At 36.7% G+C, this 22292-nt stretch overlaps 1 long non-coding RNA gene across 1 annotated transcript; it reads right to left on the bottom strand.

Annotated features, from left to right (window-relative positions):
- Nucleotides 1-8624: 8624 nt before the first annotated feature.
- Nucleotides 8625-21385, bottom strand: LOC132522948 (uncharacterized). Its single transcript, XR_009541386.1, has 4 exons — nucleotides 21187-21385; nucleotides 20550-20650; nucleotides 18576-18669; nucleotides 8625-9663 (listed from the first exon to the last, which is right to left on the bottom strand). It is a non-coding gene; the product is annotated as an uncharacterized LOC132522948 (long non-coding RNA).
- Between the last annotated feature and the right edge of the window lie 907 nt (nucleotides 21386-22292).

Below are 22292 nucleotides of genomic sequence, written 5' to 3'. Positions count from 1 at the left end.
AGTGCCGTTAGCACTGATGGGTTAAATGTCCAGGAAAAGGTCTCTGAAAAGTCTGTTTTTTGCATATAAGATTTATAATGTCCACATATATGTGTCCACAGATGAAACTGAAGTTACCCATGCCAGGCCAGTCAGGAATACAGGCATCTCACTGTAAAATAACTAAATCGTAATTCTTTGACTTCTAAAACTGCCTGGAAAACTGCTAGACACTCAGACCCAAATCTCTCCCTTTGCTTCCTTGGGGATGAAGTAGTGGGGTCATGAGGCACTCTCTTATGCCTGGCATTGCCCCATGGAAGGCCCCTGCCCTTTGTGACTCATGACTACTCATCGGCTCTGTATTGTGGACTCTTGGCGTGGCCTGCCATACCCTGCAGGAGCCATCCTGCCAACCTCTCCAATTTTATAGGAGCCGCCCTCCCCTTGCCCTCTGCACTTGGGCACAATGGCCTCCTCACTGTTCCTGGAATATTCTAAACTCATAGCCCCATAAGCCATTCCCCGCCTTGGGGCCTTTATAATAAGTTTTCCCTTTGTCTTGAAAGCTCTTTCTCTTAATCACTTCAGTGAAATGGGAAAGAGATGGAGAAAGAGAACAAAATTAACCTTAGATTATCTTAGATCATCTCTTCAGTCACACCCACCCACTGAGATAGCAATCATAGTCCTTCTTGTCAGATACAGAAACAAACAAACAAAAATTGTAATGAAGAATTTAACAACTCAAAATAGAAACTTTTTTTTTTTTTTTTAAGTAAGGGGGTCTTTTTTTCCCTGCATTTGGCAAAATACGCTTTAAGTCAGGGACATAAGAGTCTGTCTGTGCTATAAATTTCTTGACACCGGAAAGCCCATATTTGAAATGACTTCTGAAACTGGCATTCCCGCATCACATTAAGTTAATAATATTAATTGATGATAATTGTCTATACTTTAACCTGGCTTAAAGGACAGAAAATCCAAAGCAGGAAAAAATCCTGTTTAACCGAAAACTTATTTAATCATGTATATATGTTTAATCTAAAATGTAGATACATATTAATAATACCTACAGACCCACGCACAATTCATGCTATGGCAGATTTAACCAACCTAGACTGTCTATAAGTTGAATACGCAAGGTTCTCCCCAGTACAGCACAGCATATTGTTGAGAACAAGGCTCAAGATAAGAAAAACAAGCATAAAGGACTAAGCCCACCATTTCCTAGTATGTTACACTAGATATTTAAGCCTCTGCTTCCTTATCTGTAACAGCAGTTTGAAAGTACTCCCCTTATGAAGTTGTTATAAAGACTGTATGAGATAATGTATATACAATGCTTAGCACAGTGCCTGGGATAGAGTATGTACAAAATAAATATTACTATTAATATTCTTAAAGATTTAAAAAGGAAGTTAATAGCCATCATGTATATGAAACTTGAAATAATGTATCTCAGTGATTCATTTAAAAGATGAAACAATATAAGTAATTGTGCATATAATTTTTAAATGATCATAAGAGAAAACAACCATCATAAATACTTCAAGTATACTTCTGTTTTCATTTATTCCCAAACGTAATGTCTTACTCAAGTGTGGCTTATGCCTCGATTGCCTCTTTTAGAAACAAGAAATGTTTGTTAAACCTCATTCTCCTCAAAACGTCAAACAAAAAACTTCAATAGGCAAATAGAATTGAAAACGAATTTCCAGTTTAGAGATGGTGAACTAATCATATGCAGAACTACTCCTCCCTCTCAAAATCATTAAAATAGAGTAAATGAATTCTTCAAGGATATAAAGCCAACCAGCCAAAGAAAATGGGAGAGAAGGCAGAAACCACAAAATTTCAGAAGCCGGAAAACTGTTGAGCCAGAGTTACCTGATATAACAAGCACAGACATGCTACTGCTTAGTGATTGGTGGAGGGGAAAGCAATATACACTGCAGAACCTCTAAAAGATGGTAAGTTAGTGACTACCTATACCTCTGGAAGTGAGGATAAGGTGGAATTAGGACTAGTTGAATGTATATTTAAAAGCCAGTTAGACAAAATGAGATACCACTTCACACACACTAGAGTGGCTATAATGGAAAAGTCAGATAATAACAAGTATTGTCTAGGATGTGGAGAATTGGAACACTTGTACATTGCTGGTGATTATGTAAATGGTGCAGCCACTTTGGAAAACAGGCAGACAGTTCTTTAAAGGGTTAACTGCAGAGTTACCATGTGACCCAGCAATTCTACTCCTAGGTATATACCCAAGAGAAATAAAAACATGTCCATAGAAAAACTTGTACATGATTATTCATAACAGCATTATCTATAATAGCCAAAAAGTAGAAACAACCCCAAACCATGAACTGACAAATGAATAAAATATGATATATCCATAAAATGGAATTTTTTGGCAAAAAAAAAAATGAAGTACTGATACATGCTAGAACATGCATAGACCTTGAAAACATTATGCTGAATAAAAGCATCGAGTCACAAAATACCACATATTGTATGAATCCATTTATATGAAATGTCCAGACTAGGCAGATCCATAGAAAAATAAAGTAGATTAGTGGTTGTCTAGGTCTGGGGTAGTGGGGGCAGTGGAGGATGAGAGGAATGGTTGGGCAGGTAACTGCTAAGGACTCAGGCTTGTTTATGAGGTGATGAAAACATTCTAAAATTGATGTGGTGCAATGGAATATTACTCGGCCATGAAAATGAAATAATGCCATTTGCAGCAACATTGATGAACCTAGAGATTATCATACTAAGTGAAGTAAGTCAGAAAGATAAAGACGAATACCATATGATATCACTTATATGTGGAATCTAAAATATGACACAGGGCTTCCCTGGTGGCGCAGTGGTTGAGAGTCCGCCTGCCGATGCAGGGGGCACGGGTTCGTGCCCCGGTTCGGGAGGATCCCACATGCCGCGGAGCAGCTGGGCCCGTGAGCCATGGCTGCTGAGGCTGCGCGTCCGGAGCCTGTGCTCCACAATGGGAGGGGCCCCCGCAGTGGGAGGCCCGCGTACCACAAAAATAAATAAATAAATAAATAAAATAAAATAAAATAAAATATGACACAAATGAATTTATGAAAGACTCACAGACAGAAAAAAAACTTATGGTTACCAAAGGGGAAAGGGGGTGGGGGAGGGATAAAGTAGGAGTTTGGAATTAGCAGATACAAACTATTATATATAAAATAGATAAACAACAAGGTCCTACTGTATAGTATAGGGAACTATATTCAATGTCCTGTAGTAAACCATAATGGAAAAGAATATGAAAAAATATATATATATGTAACTGAATCACTTTGCTGTACACCAGAAACTAACACAACATTGTAAATCAACTATACTTCAAATAAATAATAAATGAAATGAAATTGATGTGGTAATGGTTGCACAACTCTGCGAATATAATAAAGACCATTGAATCATACAGTTTAAATACGTGAATTGTACAGTACATAGATATCTCAATAAAGCTGTTCCAAAAAACCCCCCCAAAACCCACACAACAGTTAGATCCTTGACGCATTTCCTCTTGCTCTCCACACAGTGGAGTAAACATACCTTTTCCACCACATAGAAGACTGGGGCAGGGATGTCAAAGAGGTCTTTTTCTCTGGAGGAGGTATAAAAGAGAGGTTCTCTGGACCATACAGTTGTAGACAGCAGGTAGGATTAAGCTAAAGTTCTGAACTGAATTTAGACCTTGGGCTTTCTTCACCCATTGTCTCACAGAAGGCTGGCAAAAGTTTATTCTCCACACAGGAGTTCAGCAGATCTCTGGGAAATCTGACCAGCCCTAGTGAATAAGTCTGAAGATGTTGATATTTCTCCAACGGATATATCAGTAGGGCACCTCCAACAAAACCATTCCGCTAGTTTTGCTGCAGAGAGGTGCAACACACTAAACTCATGCTCAGAGCTTCCAGTCAGTTTTTTGATGTCCCACTCTTAAACAGCCAGCCAGGACAAACAGATATTTGCAGAAAGCCTTTAATGTAAAAGTACAGGCCTACAGAAAGGCCAGAGGAAAAGCATCTTGGCAGAAACAGAGACTACTAAGGAAGAAGGAAATGGCAAAAAATTTTTAAAGGATTATATGAATATCAGAAATATAGATGGATAAAGAAGATGTGTTTTATATATATATATATGTATACTACTCAGCCATAAAAAAGAGAGAAATTTTGCCACTTGCAACAACATGGGTGGACCTGGCGGGTATTATGCTAAGTGAAATAAGTCAGACAGACAAAGACAAATACTGTACAATATCACTTATATGTGGAATCTAAAAAATACTCCAAACTAGTGAATATAACAAAAAAGAAGCAGATTCACAGATATATAGAACAAACTAGTGGTTACCAGTGGGGAGAAGGGGCAGGGGGGCAATATAGGAGTAGGGCATTAAGAGATACAAACTACTATGTATAAAATAAGCTATATGGATATACTGTACAACATAGAGAATATAACCAATATATATATTTTGAAATTTATTTTTTATTATTTTTTTATTTTTTTGTGGTACGCGGGCCTCTCACTGTTGTGGCCTCCTCCCGTTGCGGAGCGCAGGCTCCGGATGCGCAGGCCCAGCGGCCATGGCTTACGGGCCCAGCTGCTCCGCCGCATGTGGGATCTTCCCAGACTAGGGCACGAACCTGCGTCCCCTGCATCGGCAGGCGGACTCCCAACCACTACGCCACCAGGGAAGCCTATAACCAATATTTTATAATAACTATAAATGGAGTATAACCTTTAAAAATTGTGAATCACTATATTGTACACCTGTAACATTACATTGTACATCAACCATATTTCAATAAAAAAGAAATACATGAAAAGATACTGCATGCATGAAGCAAGAGCAGGATTTTTTAAACATTCAGATACATCCATACAGTGGAATACTATTAAGTGATAAAAAGGAGGCACTCTCAAGCCACATAAAGATATGGATGAATCTAAAATGCATAATTACTAAATTAAAAAAGCCAGTCTTAAAAGGCTATATACTATATGATTCCAATCACATGACATTCTGGAAAGGGCAAAACTATAAAGATAGTTAAAAGATCAGTGGTTTCCAGGGGTTTGGAGAGAGTGATTAATATGTGTAGCACAGGAGATTTTTAGGGCAGTGAAACGATTCCATATGATATAGTAGTGGTAGATATATGACATTGTGCATTTGTCAAACCCATGGAACTTTACTGAACCAAGAGTGAACCTTACTGCATGCAAATTTTTAAAAATTGTTTAGAAGGCCAGGGGATCTCAGAATGCATACAGAATGTAACAAAAGAATCGAACTGTATTACAATTGTATGAAACAACCTCACATAAGGAAGTGGGGAAAAAGGAGTCTCCTTACTATTTTTGTCCCAGTATTCCAGACATTAGATCATGGAATTCTATTAATGTATAAAATTAGAACACCTTTTCAAGGGACATCTCCAAGTAGATACCGAAATACTCTAATAAAAATGACAGGGGTAGTTACAATATGTTTCCTTTGACAAAGAAAGAAACCTGCTTTCTTCATAGGGTATCCTTAATTTTTGAGAACAAGTTAAGAAGTCCACTTTTTAAAAATTTTCAGAAAATAGCTGTTGACAAAAAAGAAAGAAAAAAGACATTTAAATCATAACACAGGCCAGGCACTTACATATATGTTATCTTATTCAGTTTTCCACAACCTTAAGAAATAGGAATTTCCATTCCCATTTTACAAAGAAACATTACATAAAGTCCTAGATCTCAGAGTATGTAGTAGACTTTCAATCAGTTTACAGGAAGTAAATAAGAGAATGAATAATTTAAGCACAAGTTATGCGTGGATAACAAATAGTTTATTATACATTGCTAAGGGTGGAAATACATAATGAACTTAAGTATTGTTATTACAGAAATTTCAATTATTGTTTAATTTTCACTGAAATATTCAGATATGGTTTCAGTGAGAGGATGAGACTTGAGTTGGGCTTTGAAGTGAGGCTAGAAAATAGATAACGGACATGGGGAGGAGGACATTTCAGGTGGAGGCAGCTAGAGGCAGTCAGGAACATGGTTGTGGAGAGAGTCAAGTGGATTGAAGCACTTTCCTAGGAGCCTTTCAACTCTAATTTTTTTTTTAAACACTACAATATATACAAGCTATGCAATCTATGTCTACTAATTTTATGGCTCTCTTAAAGCTAATATTTAACTTTCTTCATTATGTCAGCAAACATGGAAACATTATCAAATAAATCATTAAGTCAAAAAACGTAAAAACAAGGAGACTGATGCAGATAAGTTGCTAAAATTTTCCAAGACAACGCACATGGTAAGTGGCAGAGTTGGGGTATGAACAGATGTTTCTGGTTTTGAAGTTCTATATTCTTTTGACCTACATGGCTTGATTCCTCATTTACAAATGAGGAACTGAAGTCTGGAGAGGTTATATTACATAAAATTTGTTAGAATTAATTCAGTGAGGTTTTCCTGTTCTGATTTCTCTAAAAATACAGATAGAATAACACAATACAAACTATAAATAGAACACAGTTAATAGGCTCTGTCATACAGAAAAGGCGTCAAAAGCAGAGGAGCAGGTTAGGAAGATAATTTGCTTGATTTGTGTTGAATTTGAGTTGTTATTAGATAAGCTTTGGATGTCTAGGCACCCTTCTTAAAAAATCCTCCAAATTATGGGAAGAACCGCTTGGAGTTTTGTCAGATCTTGTACAACTGTTTGTATATATGTTTATTTATTCTAATCCCAAATATTCTTTTTCTCCTCCAGTTATGCAACCAAGTTGTGAATCGTCCCTTTGACAGTTAGGTATTAGGTGTGTGCATTTCCTTGGCTTGATAGTTTAAACTACCCTCTAATCATTATCCTCTTTGAAGATTTAGACTTAAAAGAAGAGAGATGGTACTTCTTAGCCACTCCCACTCTGTGAGATATGCCTGGTTGTACCTTCACTCCTTTCTCTTCAGTTCAGTGGAAACCTGATGAAGACCAGGCCTAGAGCTTATCCAAACCTAGAGCTGACGAAGAAAGACAATCCCAACGGTACTGAAAAAGAATATTACATATCCTGCCCCTTTTTGCAGGAACAGAGTAAGAATCTCTCGCCTTTTTCATGAACATATCACCACTTAATATGAGTTAATGTTATATTTTTTAAAAACTGTAAAATCGACTCTTAGTCCTTTTAAAAGTTGACAAATTTCTCAGTAAAATATAAATATTTTCCAGAATGCTCTCATCTTAAGTACAATAATGCAAGAAGCCAGAAAACAAGTGATAAGAAATTAAGGTAGTATTCTCATTATCTAAGTTTCTCAATGTGTTGAGAAAGCAAGCTAAGAATACTTCGACAAAATTATGTTGAAAACTATATTTTCATGTTTAATGAAACACATTTGTAGGAGTGTTTGATTTATTCTTGAAATAATTTAAATTTTATATCTACTTTGTTTCAAATTTCATCTTCATGCTATCTTTTGTCATTAGCTCACTTGACCATGAATTAATCAGGCTCTTTTCCTGCTGATATGTAGGCAAGAGGTTTTACAGTTTTAAGTTTTTACCATTTTGACCAGTTTCCTTTTTAGCCAATTTTCATCTTTCTATCATATTTTTAAAGTAAATGTGCAAATTAAGTATATAAATATTTCTTACTCATTATATATCTACTATGCACAGAACTCACATTTTCTCATGGAAATTACTAAAGGAGAAATTTTCAAAATGCTAACTAGCGTCTATTAGTGTTCTTCCTATTAACAGGAACAGTTTGATAAATTTATCAAGATGTTTTTCATTCCAATAAGTAAATGACGGTATTTTATTCTACTCCCTACAAAGATACACTATAAATTTAGTGAACTGAGCAATTAACCGAAGGACTTGATAGTATCATCTAAACTTTCACATGATGGACTATCTTCTTACCAGAGGAAATAAGTGAAAAATGTTTAAGTGTTATATTTCAGCATTCTGTACACCACAAAACATTTAGCCAAAAGAATACGAAGCCACTGAACTTGCAAGAAAAAGTGTGTAACAGCCATATGACCGTGTATTACCAGGATGCTCAGACATCCTGTTTTAGGACAGCCCACTTGCGGAGGGGAAAGTCACCTATTGATGAAAGTAAACGTGGAAGGATTTCTATTTCACCACCCTTTCTTCTTCAAGTCTCCTTCTCCCTGCCCCCATCCCCTACCCAACTCGACTTCCCAATTACAGTAATTAAAAAAGGAGGACATAGCCCAATGGAATGCTTCTTTTGTTTGAAACTTCCTTACCAGAAGTTTATTGTTCTTTTTTTAAAAAAAGATGTCACATTTATTGCTACAACACTACTATGTACAAGTGCCATTTTCTGTAAAAGTGACACAAAATGTTTTTACATTTCTTACTGTTGGTAGAAAAGATTTGTCAATATCTATTAAAATTAAAAATAAACATGTCCTCCAACCTAGCAATCCTTCTCCTCGGAATCTGTCCCAAAGAAATAAACACATCAGTAGATAAAGACATATAAATATGTTTATTGTAGCACAATTTGTAGTGCCAGAAATGGAAACAAAATGAATGCTCAGCAGTTGGGGGATTGCTGAATACATAATGTTATATCTAAATCATAGAATATTGTATTGCCATTAAAATATGAATTCACATTATACCCAAGTGAATTGTTCCTCTGGGCATTGCTGGGTGAAAAAAGCAACATGCTTGAGAATATGGTCTCATTTTTTAAATTAATAATCAAAAAACCCTGTATTTGCATAGGTATATAAGTATATTAATTAATAGGTTTGCACAGAATTGTATAAATCAAGAGAAAAAAATGGATGGATAAATATTAGGCTATTAACACGGGCTACTATGGGAATGGGGTGTAAAGAAGCTCAAGAGGGGGGAGAGAGATATTTAAAAAAAACTTCACTATGAAAACATGTATATGATCACATTTATGCATTATCTAAAATGTTATGTATATTTATATAAATGTATCAGTAAAGTAATGAACTTTTAAAAATAAAAAGCTTAGTCAATATTGCTTGAAATTTGCACAAATCTATAATAATTCATCCATGAAAACTAGAAGTCAAGACAGGAAGTAAATCATCTAAGGCAATTTGTTCTTACAGTGAAAAAGTATTCCTCAGTACATTATAACCAGACTGTAGTCTTAAAATGCCATTAAAAGTTAAAATCTCTGTTTTTCCATTATATAACATCTGGGAATATATAATAACTTCCATTTAATAATATTAACTGTTACTATTTATTGAGCACTTTGGTGGCAGGCACTGTGCAGATGCTTTACTGTATCAGTTCATTTCATCTATATGCTATAAAGAAGACATTGTTTTCCTTATTTTGCAGTTGCTAAAACTGAGAATTAGAGAAGGTAGGTGGTCCTGGGTTACCCTAACCAGTGGCAGACCCAGGAATAAAACCCGGATTTGACTACCTCCAGAACCCAAGCTCTTAACCACTATTCTATATGTGTTCCCCATTGTTCTGAAACCAGATTTCCTCTGTATTGTAACCCTTTCTTCTCCTGGAAAGGCTGTTGTAGTGATATCCCAAACTTCTTAGCTGATGTAAGTCTGGTTGTAGGGCTTCTATGATATGCAGTGTATCTGGAAAGAAGGAAATCCCATCAAGAAAAATGCTATGATGAGTGCTGCTTATCTAGTTTTGTTCACTATGCAACACTTTTTTTTTATTATCTAACACTGAGCATAAGTTTCTTAATTCAGAATTTTATGATAATGACAAAAACAATCATCCATTTATCAAAAAATATCTGTTGAGAACCTACCATATACAAAGCATTATTCTAAGCATTATTGAGGATGGGTCCACATTCTATTATATACCAATATATACTACAAACTGTACAGAATTATGGTAAGGTCATTGTTTCATTTTGTTAATAAAAACCTAACTGTGCACTAGCATTGTTCAAGGCACTGGTGGGAACCACAGTAAAAAAGACAAAGTCCTGTCTGTTATGAAGCTCAAATTCTAGTTGGGTTGAAGTAGGCTAGCGGGTGGTGGGGGGGGGGGGAATTAATCAAACACTTAAGAACATACCATGAAGAGATAAAAACATACGTGCTGGGAAGAGAATTAAACAGGATGATGTAAATAGAGTGTTGCCGGGTGGGAGGACGGGGGCTGTGTTCGACTGGGTGATCAGAAAAGGCTTCCCCAAGATCACGAAGAACAGATTTCTGGGTCAAGGCAAAATGTTTAGCAGTGGGACGTCACTGGAGGTTTTAAGCAGGGGAAGACTGTGATCTAATTTGTGTTTTAAAAATATTACTTTAGGGGCTTCCCTGGTGGCGCAGTGGTTAAGAGTCCACCTGCCAATGCAGGGGACACAGGTTCGAGCCCTTGTCTGGGAAGATCCCACATGCCACGGTGCAACTAGCCCGTGCACCACAATTACTGAGTCCATGTGCCACAACTACTGAGCCCGTGTGCCACAACTACTGAAGCCCATGCGCCTAGAGCCTGTGCTCCGCAACAAGAGAAGCCACCACAGTGAGAAGCCTGCACACCACAAAGAAAAGGAGCCCCCGCTGGCCACAACTAGAGAAAGCCCATGCGCAGCAACGAAGACCCAACATGGCCAAAAATAAAAAATAAAATAATTTAAAAAATTACTTTAATTAAAAATTTTGAAATACAAATAACATCTTACATAAAGTGAAAAGATAAGGCATAGACTGAGAGAAGATATTTGGGAGATATATATCAATATATAGATATAGATATAACTAAACTATATATGGTGTAAATAATTAGGATCCAAAACAGTAATAAGTAATAGATATGAACAGATAATTCACAGAAGAAGAAAAATTAATGTCCAAGAGTCACGTGAAAAGATACTTCACCTCACTAGTCATCATGGAAATCCCATTAAAACAACAATTTGAAAAAATTTAAAGTTCGAAAATACCAAGTTCAGGAGTTGATTGGTGGGACCGTAAATCAGCACAACTACTTTGGAAAGAGCTAACTGAAAATGTGCATGCATACCCTATGATCTAGCAATTCTACACCCAAGTAATGAAAGTTGTATGCATGAGCACAAAAAGTCACATACCAGGATGTTCACTGGAGCACTGTAATAGAGAAAAATATAAAGCAACCTAAATATCAATCAGTGGCAAAACTGAAGAGTAGGTTGTATTTTATTCATACAGTGAAATACAATACACAGCAATTAAAATGAATAAGCAAGATTTGTAAGAATAAACATGGATAGCTTTCAACAAAGTAATGTTCAGTCGAAAAAAAGAAGGTACAGAATGATAGCTTTTATATAGATGTTTTAAGCATACAAAACAATTCTATATTTTGTTTATAAACACATATATCAAGTAAAGGTATAAAAACAGCCTTGAGGGATAAACACCAAATTTAAGGTGGTGATTAGTTCTGGGCTATGGGGCTGAAGAAAGAAACAAACACGACATCACCATACATGTAATACCTATTTTTATCATATTTGTAATGTCATTCATATGTAAAGACAAAATATTAATAACTTACTAATTCCAGGTGGTGAGTACACTAGCATTTGTTGTAAAATTCTTTGTATTTACTGAGTTTTAAAATTTTTTCAACAAAATCAGAAGTATTATCATGGCTGCTCTTAAAGAATGGATTGTAGAGAGGCAAGGGACCTTAACTTTTGCTTAGACCTTAACTGAACAAAGTTAAGGTCTAACTAAAACGTGATGGTGGCTTGAACTGGGATTATAATAAAAGAAATGAAAATAAATAGACTAAACAGGTGATATTTTGGAGATGAAGTTTTAGAAGCTGCTGTTAAATTGAATATAAAAGTTAAGGGAAATAAAGGAATGAAGGCTGTCTCTTTTTTTTTTTTTAATTATTTATTTACTTGGCTGCGCTGGTCTTAGGTGCGTCATGTGGGATCTAGTTTCCTGACCAGGGCTCAAACCCGGGCCCCCTGCATTGGGAGCGTGGAGTCTTAATCACTGGACCACCATGGAATTCCCTGAACGATGTCTCTTAATTTTAAATCTGTTTTTGCATGTAGACTTACTTCCTACTTGGAGTTTAATTTTGTTGGGCAAAAACATAGATAGTATGAAACCACCTGTGCAGTTCCATTAAATATCACTTATAGTCACTTGAGATAGTTACTGGTTAATTATTTCAGGCATAAAGGTAAGAAAAGTATACTTCCACATTTTGTTGGGAGGTGCTCTACTCCCAAGTAATGCAAAGGCAGCACATTAAGAGAACTTGGTTGGTACCTGCCATATGTCTAGCTAACTGTGCTTTTTGATTCCCTTGAACTCAACCTTCCCTTCATTTGGACCAGAACTTCTCCCAAGTTGCCCATGGCGGTAACTAGATCTTCTTCAGCTCTCTATTTACCTGTGTTGCAGTGGCAGTACCAAAGAATAGCTTAGGGGAAGCTTTTGAATTCCACTCCCAATCTATATCACTATTCCCCAAATAAACAGTGTGCTTGCTAGTCAAATACAGCTTTAAGACAAGTCTCCTAGCCACACTTTCAATGAAATTACAATCCTTAAGGCCCTCGCATACAGACATTCTGGAGCCAATGTGAGACTAAACAGTCCTGGGTTATTCTGGGATGTTGGTCAGAACACCGCATTTAGGCTGGAGATGGATCCTAGGGACAGAAGCTGTGGTATTCACTTATGCCTTTAATCACTTTAGAAATTGATTATCCCATAAAGTTTGAGAAAGTTGATATGAAATAGATGAGATGTCTTGAAGAACCCCTGGAGGTTTTACTTGAATGCCTCAGGAAAAACATATTTTATGGTAGTAAAGGGTTCATGAACTTGGCAGTTGGGTTTACAAAGAGACACTTTAATTTTCCAGTATCAGCCAGTATTGACATTTACCAGGAAAAGTTATCACCACATGAACTTGCATTGTTTGTTTATTCCTCCATTAGGATGGAAGTTCCATCTGGGCAGAAATTTTGTTGGTCTTGTTCACTTCTTTATTCAATAAGCATTAGTTGAATGAATTTGATAAATGAAAACAGGCAGCCTTACTTGCTGGTATGTTTGGCTTTATATATACAGATACGTTTTGCTTTCCGCATATGATGGACTTCACACCATTAGAAGTTCCTGCTATTGGCAATGAAATTATGACAAATAAGTATGAGGATGGAAACTATAATTGGTGAAAAAGTAATTGCAGAGGGTTGTGGCATATGTTGCATAAATCTGGGCTGTAGTGAATTACCACAAGCTTAATGGCCTACAGCAACACAAATTTATTATCTTACAGTTCTGGAAGTCAGAAGTCTGAGAAGTCTTAGGTTTAAATCCTTCTAGAGGCCCTGGGGAGATTCTGTTTCCTTTCTTTTCCCAGCTTCCAGAGGCTGCCTGCATTTCTTGGCTCATAGATCCTTCCTCTACCTTCAAAGTACATCATTCCAACATTTGCTTCTAACCCTCATGTTTTATTTCTCTGGCTTTGACCTTCTTGCCTCCCTTTTAAAAGGAGGTTTGTGATTTCACTGGGTCCACCCAGATAATCCAGAATAATCTTCCCATCTCAATCTTTAATCACACTTGCGATGTCTATTTTGCCATGTAAGGTAACATATTCACAGGTTCTGGGGATTAGGATATCAAAATCTTAATTCTGTGTACCACAGCTACTTAGAAATTTTACTTGCAATGAAGTTTTCACTCTTTGCTCATTCACTATGTTGTTGCTTCCGTGTAAAAAACTGAAAATTTTTGAAAAGTTTAGAGGCACACAGCAGAGTTTTACCCTGAATAAACAAAATTGGAAATTTATTTCCATCTCAACCAAGAACACCTGATTATTTTTTATAATAGCTGAGAGCAGGGGGAACACTACTTCTTTTATCAATTATTTCAATAGATTGTAATATGAGTTATAAACAATGATTTTCAAACAGTAAGACTAATCCTCACTTCACTCCCATTCCTCACCTTCCAAACGTACTGAAATCTGCTTTTCAGTTAAATTCAGATGTGTGTTGAGCTTCAAAGCAGCCAACTTGGTAGGGCAGGCTCCTAGCTGAAGGATGTTGCCTTTAAACATTTTTATAGCTTTTTTTTTTTTGGAATTGTCTTTAAAGACAGTTCACCAGACACACAGGAAAATGTGGCTCGTTATTTTAAGGTCACAAGGTACTTCGCCTACTCTGTCTTCTTCCCTTCCCCATTGTTTTAATCCACTTGCCTTCATCCTCAGTCTTTCCTCTGCTGATACTAGTGCCAGAAATCTGTGAGGTTGAGAGGAAGGCCTGGGGAGCCAGAGTGTAGCTGGGAAGGGGGCAGGGAGAGCTTCATGCAGAGCTCAAGAGGTAGCAGACTGCCATGTAAGTTTTTTTGTGTAACCCAGCCTATTTCACACACTATTAAATAACAATATTTGATAATTTGCTAAGTGTCCAAAAGATCATGCTGTTAAAATAAATCCCTATTGCGAACTGCCTATAAGTTCATCTAAACTTTCTTTTTTTTTTTTTTTTTTTTTTTTTGCGGTATGCGGGCCTCTCACTGCTGTGGCCTCTCCCATTGCGGAGCACAGACTCCGGACGCGCAGGCTCAGCAGCCATGGCTCACGGGCCCAGCCACTCCGTGGCATGTGGGATCTTCCCAGACAGGGGCACGAACCCGTGTACCCTGCATTGGCAGGCGGACTCTTAACCACCGCGCCACCAGGGAAGCCCCTACACTTCTTTTTATGGCCGAATAATGTTCCATTGTGTATATTTATACACCCCATTTTATTTATCCATTCATCAGCTGATGGATACTTGGGTTGTATCCACTTTTAGACTATTATGAATAATGCTGCTAAGAACATTTGTATACAAGTTTTTGTGTGAATGTATGTTTTCAAGTCTCCCGGGTACATATACCTAGGAGTGGAACTGTTCGGTCACATGGTAACTCTATGTTTACCATTTTAAGACACTTTCAAACTGCTTTCCAAAGCGACTCTCATGCCTTCTCAATTTGGCTTAGTGTAACCCACCCAAACTAATTCAATTCGATAAGCATTCACTGTGAGCTTATGTGCCAAGTGGTACACTTGGCAGAGAGGATGCAGATGACTAAGACATAATCCCTGTCTGCAGGGAGCTTACAGCCTGGTGAAAGATCTCATAGTTTAGTAGAAATGAGTGAGAAGTTCTTCCTACCACCTGGTGCCTACCTTAAAGAGAGAAGAAAATACTTGTGGCCCAATAGTACCAGATGAGGACAAGATGCTCAAATGACTGCAATACTTTACAATAACAATAGCATTCAGGGAATGTTTAATAATGGGGTTTTTGTTGTTTTCATTGCTGCTACTGCAGCTTTTTTTACCTTTAGATGACGCCACAACTGAACTCATTAGTTGTACTAAAATTTATCTACATCTAGTGACACTTCAGAAGTCTATGGGAAATAAGTAGTCACGATCCAATTTTCATTATATAGTTATCTTAATCACAAACTCATTATCAAAGTATGAAATCAGCCTGACACATAGGACTCTTTGAGATAATTCCAATAGCCAAGAAGAAAGAATTCAATTTGGCAAGTTAAAATTCTCTAAGCCTCCTGTAGAAGCAGAAGAGATGCCTGGGAAAAGAATGAAGAGTAGACAAAAAGGTAGAAGAATTAAGTGAAAATGATGTCACAAAACGCAAAGGAAGACAAAGTTTCAAGAAGGTAGTGGTTACTAATTTTAAACCCTACACAGAAGTTTTACTGGAATAAAACCTAAGAGTCCATTAACTTTAGTAATTAAGATAGCAATCCCACTACTAGGCATATAACCTGAGAAAACCATAATTCAAAAAGAGTCATGTACCACAATGTTCACTGCAGCACTACTTACAATAGGCAGGACATGGAAGCAACCTAAGTGTCCATCGACGGATGAATGTATAAAGAAGATGTGGCACATGTATACAATGGAATATTACTCAGCCATAAAGAGAAACGAAATTGCGTTATTTGTAGTGAGGTGGATGGACCTAGAGTCTGTTACAGAGTGAAGTAAGTCAGAAAGAGAAAAACAAATACTGTATGCTAACACATATATATGGAATCTAAAAACAAAAATGGTTCTGAAGAACCGAGGGGCAGGACAGGAATAAATACGCAGATGTAGAGAATGGACTTGAGGACATGGGGAGGGGGAAGGGTAAGCTGGGACAAAGTGAGAGAGTGGCATGGACATATATACACTACCAAATGTAAAATAGATAGCTAGTGGGAAGCAGCTGCATAGCACAGAGAGATCAGCTCAGTGCTTTGTGTCCACCTAGTGGGGTGGTATAGGGAGGGTGGGAGGGAGACACAAGAGGGAAGAGATATGGGGATGTATGTATACATATAGCTGATTCACTGTGTTATGCAGCAAAAACTAACACAACATTGTAAAGCAATTATACTCTAATAAAGATGTTTTTAAAAAAAGATAGCATTGGTTACGTTAACAAAAGCAATTTCAGTGGAGTAGAGGGAGTAGTGTTTGGAAAAAAGCTTGGGGTATGAAGTAAACTAGTCTTTTAAGAACTTCAAATGTGAAAATAATGGGAGGAAGATGAACGTGTTTCTGCATTGAGAGGATGAAATCAATGGAGGAAAGGCTAAAGCCATAGGAGGAAGGGGATGAAAGATAGAAAATAAAGGAAGATTCATAAGGAATCTGGACTGGATATGATGAGCACCAGTGTAGGAACTAGTCTTGAATAGAGAGGGGACTTCTAGAAAGACTTAGAAACTATGCTTCTAAGACATGCTTCTGAGAAGGGACAATTATGCTTCTGAGAGGGAAGAATGGGTACTGATGCAGATGTTTGCATGCAGGTAGTGGTACAAGTGAAAGGAATATAGTAACTACTACTTTATTTATATAGTATTTTATACACTAACGTAATTTCACACATATTAGATACATGTGAGTCTCATAATAACCCTGGAAATAGGCTCAGGGAGACTGAATGAGTTGCCCAAAGTCCTTTAGCTAGTGAGCTGCATGGGTGCTTCTTCAAACTCAAAGTCCCATGCCTTTTCCATTATGCTGCATTCCTCAATCATTATGTACAAGCAGAAGAGAAAGGTGTGAAGGAAAGATCCACAGGAAGTGTATGACTAGCTTGGGTTATATGAAGGGGGATTATTTCTTCTAGTAAGTGAGGAAAATCTTTGCAGACAGCTGCTTCAATGAGGAAAGTTAAAGAAATGACTTATTATACTTATATGGTGGATGCTTTTAGCACCATGGATGAAACAGGGATAAAGTCAGATGACAGGACAAAGGGTCTGACCCATGCGGCAGTCAAAATTCCAGCGATTTTTCCTTACTGAGGTGCCATGTGTTAGTGCTAAATCTCCTCTCCAGTCTTTATTTGGAAATGTCCTTTCTGTTTACATTTCTGAGGCTGTGATCACATAATGTCAAAACATTAGCTTGGTATGGAATTCCAGACAATCAATCCAATATACTCTTTAAAAAATTCTTTTCATCAGGTCATACCTTAATACTTACTGAGAAGATAATTAAGAGATACGGCTTGTTGAGCTTATTGTTTAGGGAGGGGGATGGCAGTGCACAGTGAGGTCATGAAATTTCTTAGGAATCAAAAGTCTGACAAATCAGAGTATGTGATACAGAAAACCTGTCCTGGAAATCTAATCTGTACTCAATAAAAAGATACTGGATCACAGAAACTTTGAATGTTTATTTTATGGAGGCCTTTTATCATTTTTTTTGGCTGACGTGGGGGCACCTTAGAGATAATACAGTGGTGAGTGGTTTTGTAAGAAGCTTGCTTATCTATTACCTGACACCTCTTTCAATTAGCTGTTTCTTAGGGTCTCTTATGGATACCTCTTATGGTCTAACTGGCTACCTCAAGTGTGCCACAGAAAAAGGAAACAAGGCAACTGGACTTTTACAGCTTCACCAGCCCCCCTCCTCTGACTTTGATATTTCTGGCAGAAAAAGGAACTGAGCCAAGGAACGTCTTCAAGGCTAGAGGCCCCCAGGGAGGTAGGGCCAATTGGTAGTAAATGTCCATTTGGCCTTCTGATAACCACCATGAGCAAGGGACAGAGCTTATGTGGCTTACAAAGGCAAGAGCTCTGGTACTCTGCAGGGATTTAGGCTTCATCCATCCATCTACTGTTTGGCACTTTTGTTATTTCCTCCCAAGGGATGCTTGCTTTTCTCTGTAGGCTACATGGGAAGTCAGAGAGGCTGGAAAAGCAATTTTCTCTTCCTCTCCTTCTTAACCATTTCCCCTAATCCTGAGACACAAGGTCCCTGCTTTGTCCTTGGCTGGGGCGGGGATGGAGTGGTAATCGTTGGCCTCTAAGGTGGCCCTCCCTCACTCCAGTAAACAGAGGGAAAGTTCATTTTAACAAGAAGCTGTTTAAAGATTGAGAGAGGCTTTTAAAAATGAACTGTGGTTTCCTTTGATAAAAAAAAAAAATTCAGGTTGAGCTTATGGACTGTATCAGATAAATATTTTCACCTTTAGCGTTGGTGGTATAGTGATGAGCATAGCTGCCTTCCAAATATTTTCACCGTCATGTCATTTGAGACTTCCTCTAATAGGGTGAGTTTATCTGTTGAAAGTGACAACACAAAAATAATATTTCAGTTTGGCTAGTAGCAGTTCTTTCTTGACCCTATGCCAAATACAATTCTAATCAATTAAGTTTGCTTTCTTCCATGGTATTACTATGTTTTTATCATGGTAAGAATACCGTTTTACAAAAAGATTTTGAAATAAAACAAGTTAATTTTGAAAATCTCATTTTAGTTTTTATATTTTTCTTGTGAAGTGCTCATCTAGTGTGTCTAAGCCTCTTTTAGGCAGGAGACCACTCAAATCCTTCTGACTCATGCTTCCTCCAAACTCTCTTCTATACTAGACTCTCCAATGGGTGTTATTTTCCCTCCCATGACACAGCTTCTCCTTATGTGTAATCACTCTGACCTCAAGGAGGATAAAGTGACCAGGCAGAACAGCCTTGTTTACTGATTAGATTATTTATACACAGGTTATTCCTATGCCCCTTAAGGTTATACAGTCAGGTTTCAGAGCAGCAATTCATTACAATATGTTATGAGAGAAGATATTGAGGCAGCAAAGTATAATCTATTATCTTCTAAATATAAGCAGTAAGCATTAAGCTTTTGTTATTACAAAGTTATAATGAATAAATATTTTTAATAGTTTTTAAAATATTTTGTTTTCTTTTTTTAGTATGAAAACACATTCTGCATTGTGCTTTCTTGATTAAAACACAAGGTTTCTAGTTGTAGTAATGGAGGCAGTTTGGTTTACTTAAAAAAACTAAAACAAATGAGGTAGTGCAACGTCAACCTGGAAAACGCAGGTAGTGGTGGGAGTGCAGGAAAACAAGCACTCTTGCACACTGCTAAGCACGCCACCTTTCTGAGAGCCTTTTGTGTCAAAAGCCTTGGACCCTGCATACACTTTGATTCAATCCTATGAGTTAAGCACTACTACTTCATCCCATAGATGAAGAAACTGAAATTCAGAGACTAAGTAACTTCCCAAGGTCATATGACAAGTTAGTAGTGGAGCTGTGATTCAAACTCAGTTACCTTAGTCAAAGCTTACACTTAACCCCACCCCTTAAACTTCATTCATTAACATGGCGTTTGTTTTCAGAAAGTATTCCTATAATAAAATAATACGCAGCAATTTAACGTTGTTGTACATGAATATATAATGACACAAACAAATGTTTGCAAAACTATAAATAGCAAAAGTAAGTTTAAGAACAGTATATTAATTTTATTAAAAATACATAAGTATATAATGAAAAATAGATATGTGTGACAAGACATATAGATGCACATCTAGAGACTAGTGTGATCAGAAGTAATTTATTTTCTTCATTTTGTTTATCTGTCTTTCCTAACTTTTCTACCTTTGTATTAAAACCGGTCTTTTTAAAGATGTTTAATCTCAGTTCTCAAACTATGAATCTGCAGTTTAAAGACACAACCTGCTTTTATTTAAAAAGGTACTCTCTAGTATTCCATCTTGATTTCTTCTTACTTCAAGCCTAAACATTCTAATTTATCAAGGTTGTTTATGCTGGAATCATATAGCTAAAGGAAAGAACAACAGAGAAATTGGGCAGGGGGACAGCAAGAGCCCCTATTATCTTCTATCTTCTTTCATCTCTAGTGTGAACAGCATTACTCCATGCTCTAATCCTCTCACCCTGCCTGAATTCTACACATTAACACAAACCAGAATATGGTCCAAATCAGGGACTCCCATTAGTGAAAAAGAGTATAAAGAACTCATGTTTATTTACTGATAAAGATAAGGATGGGAAAAACAAAGACTTGCTAGCTTTCCCATGTTGATGTTCATTAGTAAGGCTATTCAGCATGTTTGTTCAGTCTGCAGCTTCTTTCCACATGACTTACAAGGTGTTATTTTAACAGGAATGAAACTCACTGAGCAATGTGACTGACTGAGGAAGAGCCGGTTCATGCAGATAGTAGCCTCCAGGTCTATCCTAGCAGAGAGAATATTCTTGTTGGATTTGTTGAAAAGCTCTGAGAGGAAGGAAGAGACATTAGTCAAGAATTTCCCTCAGATAACACGTTTTAGTTTAAAGAAATCCTGCTCAATTATGTTCCCCAAATATCATATATGAGTAATTTAGAATGGAAGTTGAGAAACTTGCTTTTTTCAAGAAATTTTTTTCTGCCGAACTTCACATTGTTATAATGCAAATGCATATATCTAATGAATAGGCAATTTTCCTCCTACTTCCTTTCTGGGTAAAGACTGGTTCAGTTCTAGTTCAATGACTACAGAGTTGTCTTAACTATCATATGTCCTTTCTACAAGTTAAAGTACTAACTGTATATATGACTTTATTTGAATTTTTATTGCATGTCTAAGTATTATATGTTCATCACAGAAAATTTTGAGAACATATCAGGAAGTCCAACGAAGATGAAAAGACCCACAATCCCACTACTCAGAAAAAAAGACCCTAATATTAATAGTATATACTCTTCTTGAACTTATTGCACATTGGCACATTAAGGGTTCTGAGCAGTCAAGAAGAAAGAAAACAATTTACCTTTGTTTCAAATAATGTTTCCCAAATTCCTTTGACTATGAATCCTTTGGTGGTATAACACCTATTAAAAATCTGAGGAGCTCAGGATCTGAAGAGCACACTTTATGAATGCCACCTAAATGAACTTATCACTGTGCAAGATCTTCAGCCATACTAGTAATTCAGAATTAATCAAACTCAACAATGTTCACCCCTCTACCTAAACTCACACAGAACTAAAGTTGAATAATTTAATGATAAATATTTACTTCAAGAAAGCAACATGCATGGGTATTTTTTCATATATAAATTTTATCTCAATAAAGTCTTTTAAAAAAGAAACTAATATGCTTGTGTTTCATGAATACTGAGAAGAAGAATAACTTGATGAACATGATATCAGAGCGAAGGAAGGATAGTTTTAAGGAATATTTTATGCTGGTGCATATGCAAGGTGACTCATTCCTGCCCAAAAGAGAGGATACATCTTTAGTTACCATAATGTCTCCCAGATTCCTATAACACAATTCTACTCCTTCCACCTTTTCCTTTCAAATGTTCTAGCAATGCTTATAAATTAATCTACTTAAGTCCTCCTATAGTACTAAAGAGTGAATGTATACTCCAGGGTGGAAATGAACAGCAGTAGCCATAGTCCAGAAGAGCCGGCCATAAGTACAACATTTCTTTTAAATTTCATGTTTTTCCTAGCAAATATTTACATGTGAGAAAGTATTTTAAAAATGTAAAGATTAAAAGCCTTAATTCGAAATCTTTAGGAATAACTGATATATAAAAAGTTATATATTTACATGTGACTTTATATGTCTTAAAACACATCAAATATACCCTATTTGAGAAGTAAAGCTCAAAACTAAACATCTCCCTTCTATTCTTACTTTTTCTAGAAGCAAAAATTGGCAAGGTTGATAAGTGCTAAATCAGAATCATACTCCATACACCCCTCCTAGGCTTGACATATGAAAAGACGATCTCATGTGCTGCCATAGATGTATTATACCAACTAAATGAGTAACAATGGCCACTTTTAGTTTGTTTTTCTCCTGGTTCTTTGAGACATTTTATCACCCACGCAAAACAAATACAAGTATAAAAGGAGACGATAC

The sequence above is a fragment of the Lagenorhynchus albirostris genome, chromosome 7 (assembly GCF_949774975.1).
Source record: "Lagenorhynchus albirostris chromosome 7, mLagAlb1.1, whole genome shotgun sequence".
Classification (NCBI taxonomy): Eukaryota; Metazoa; Chordata; class Mammalia; order Artiodactyla; family Delphinidae; genus Lagenorhynchus; species Lagenorhynchus albirostris.
Note: the sequence above shows the minus strand (reverse complement) of the source record. Positions and strands in the feature narration are given on the sequence as shown.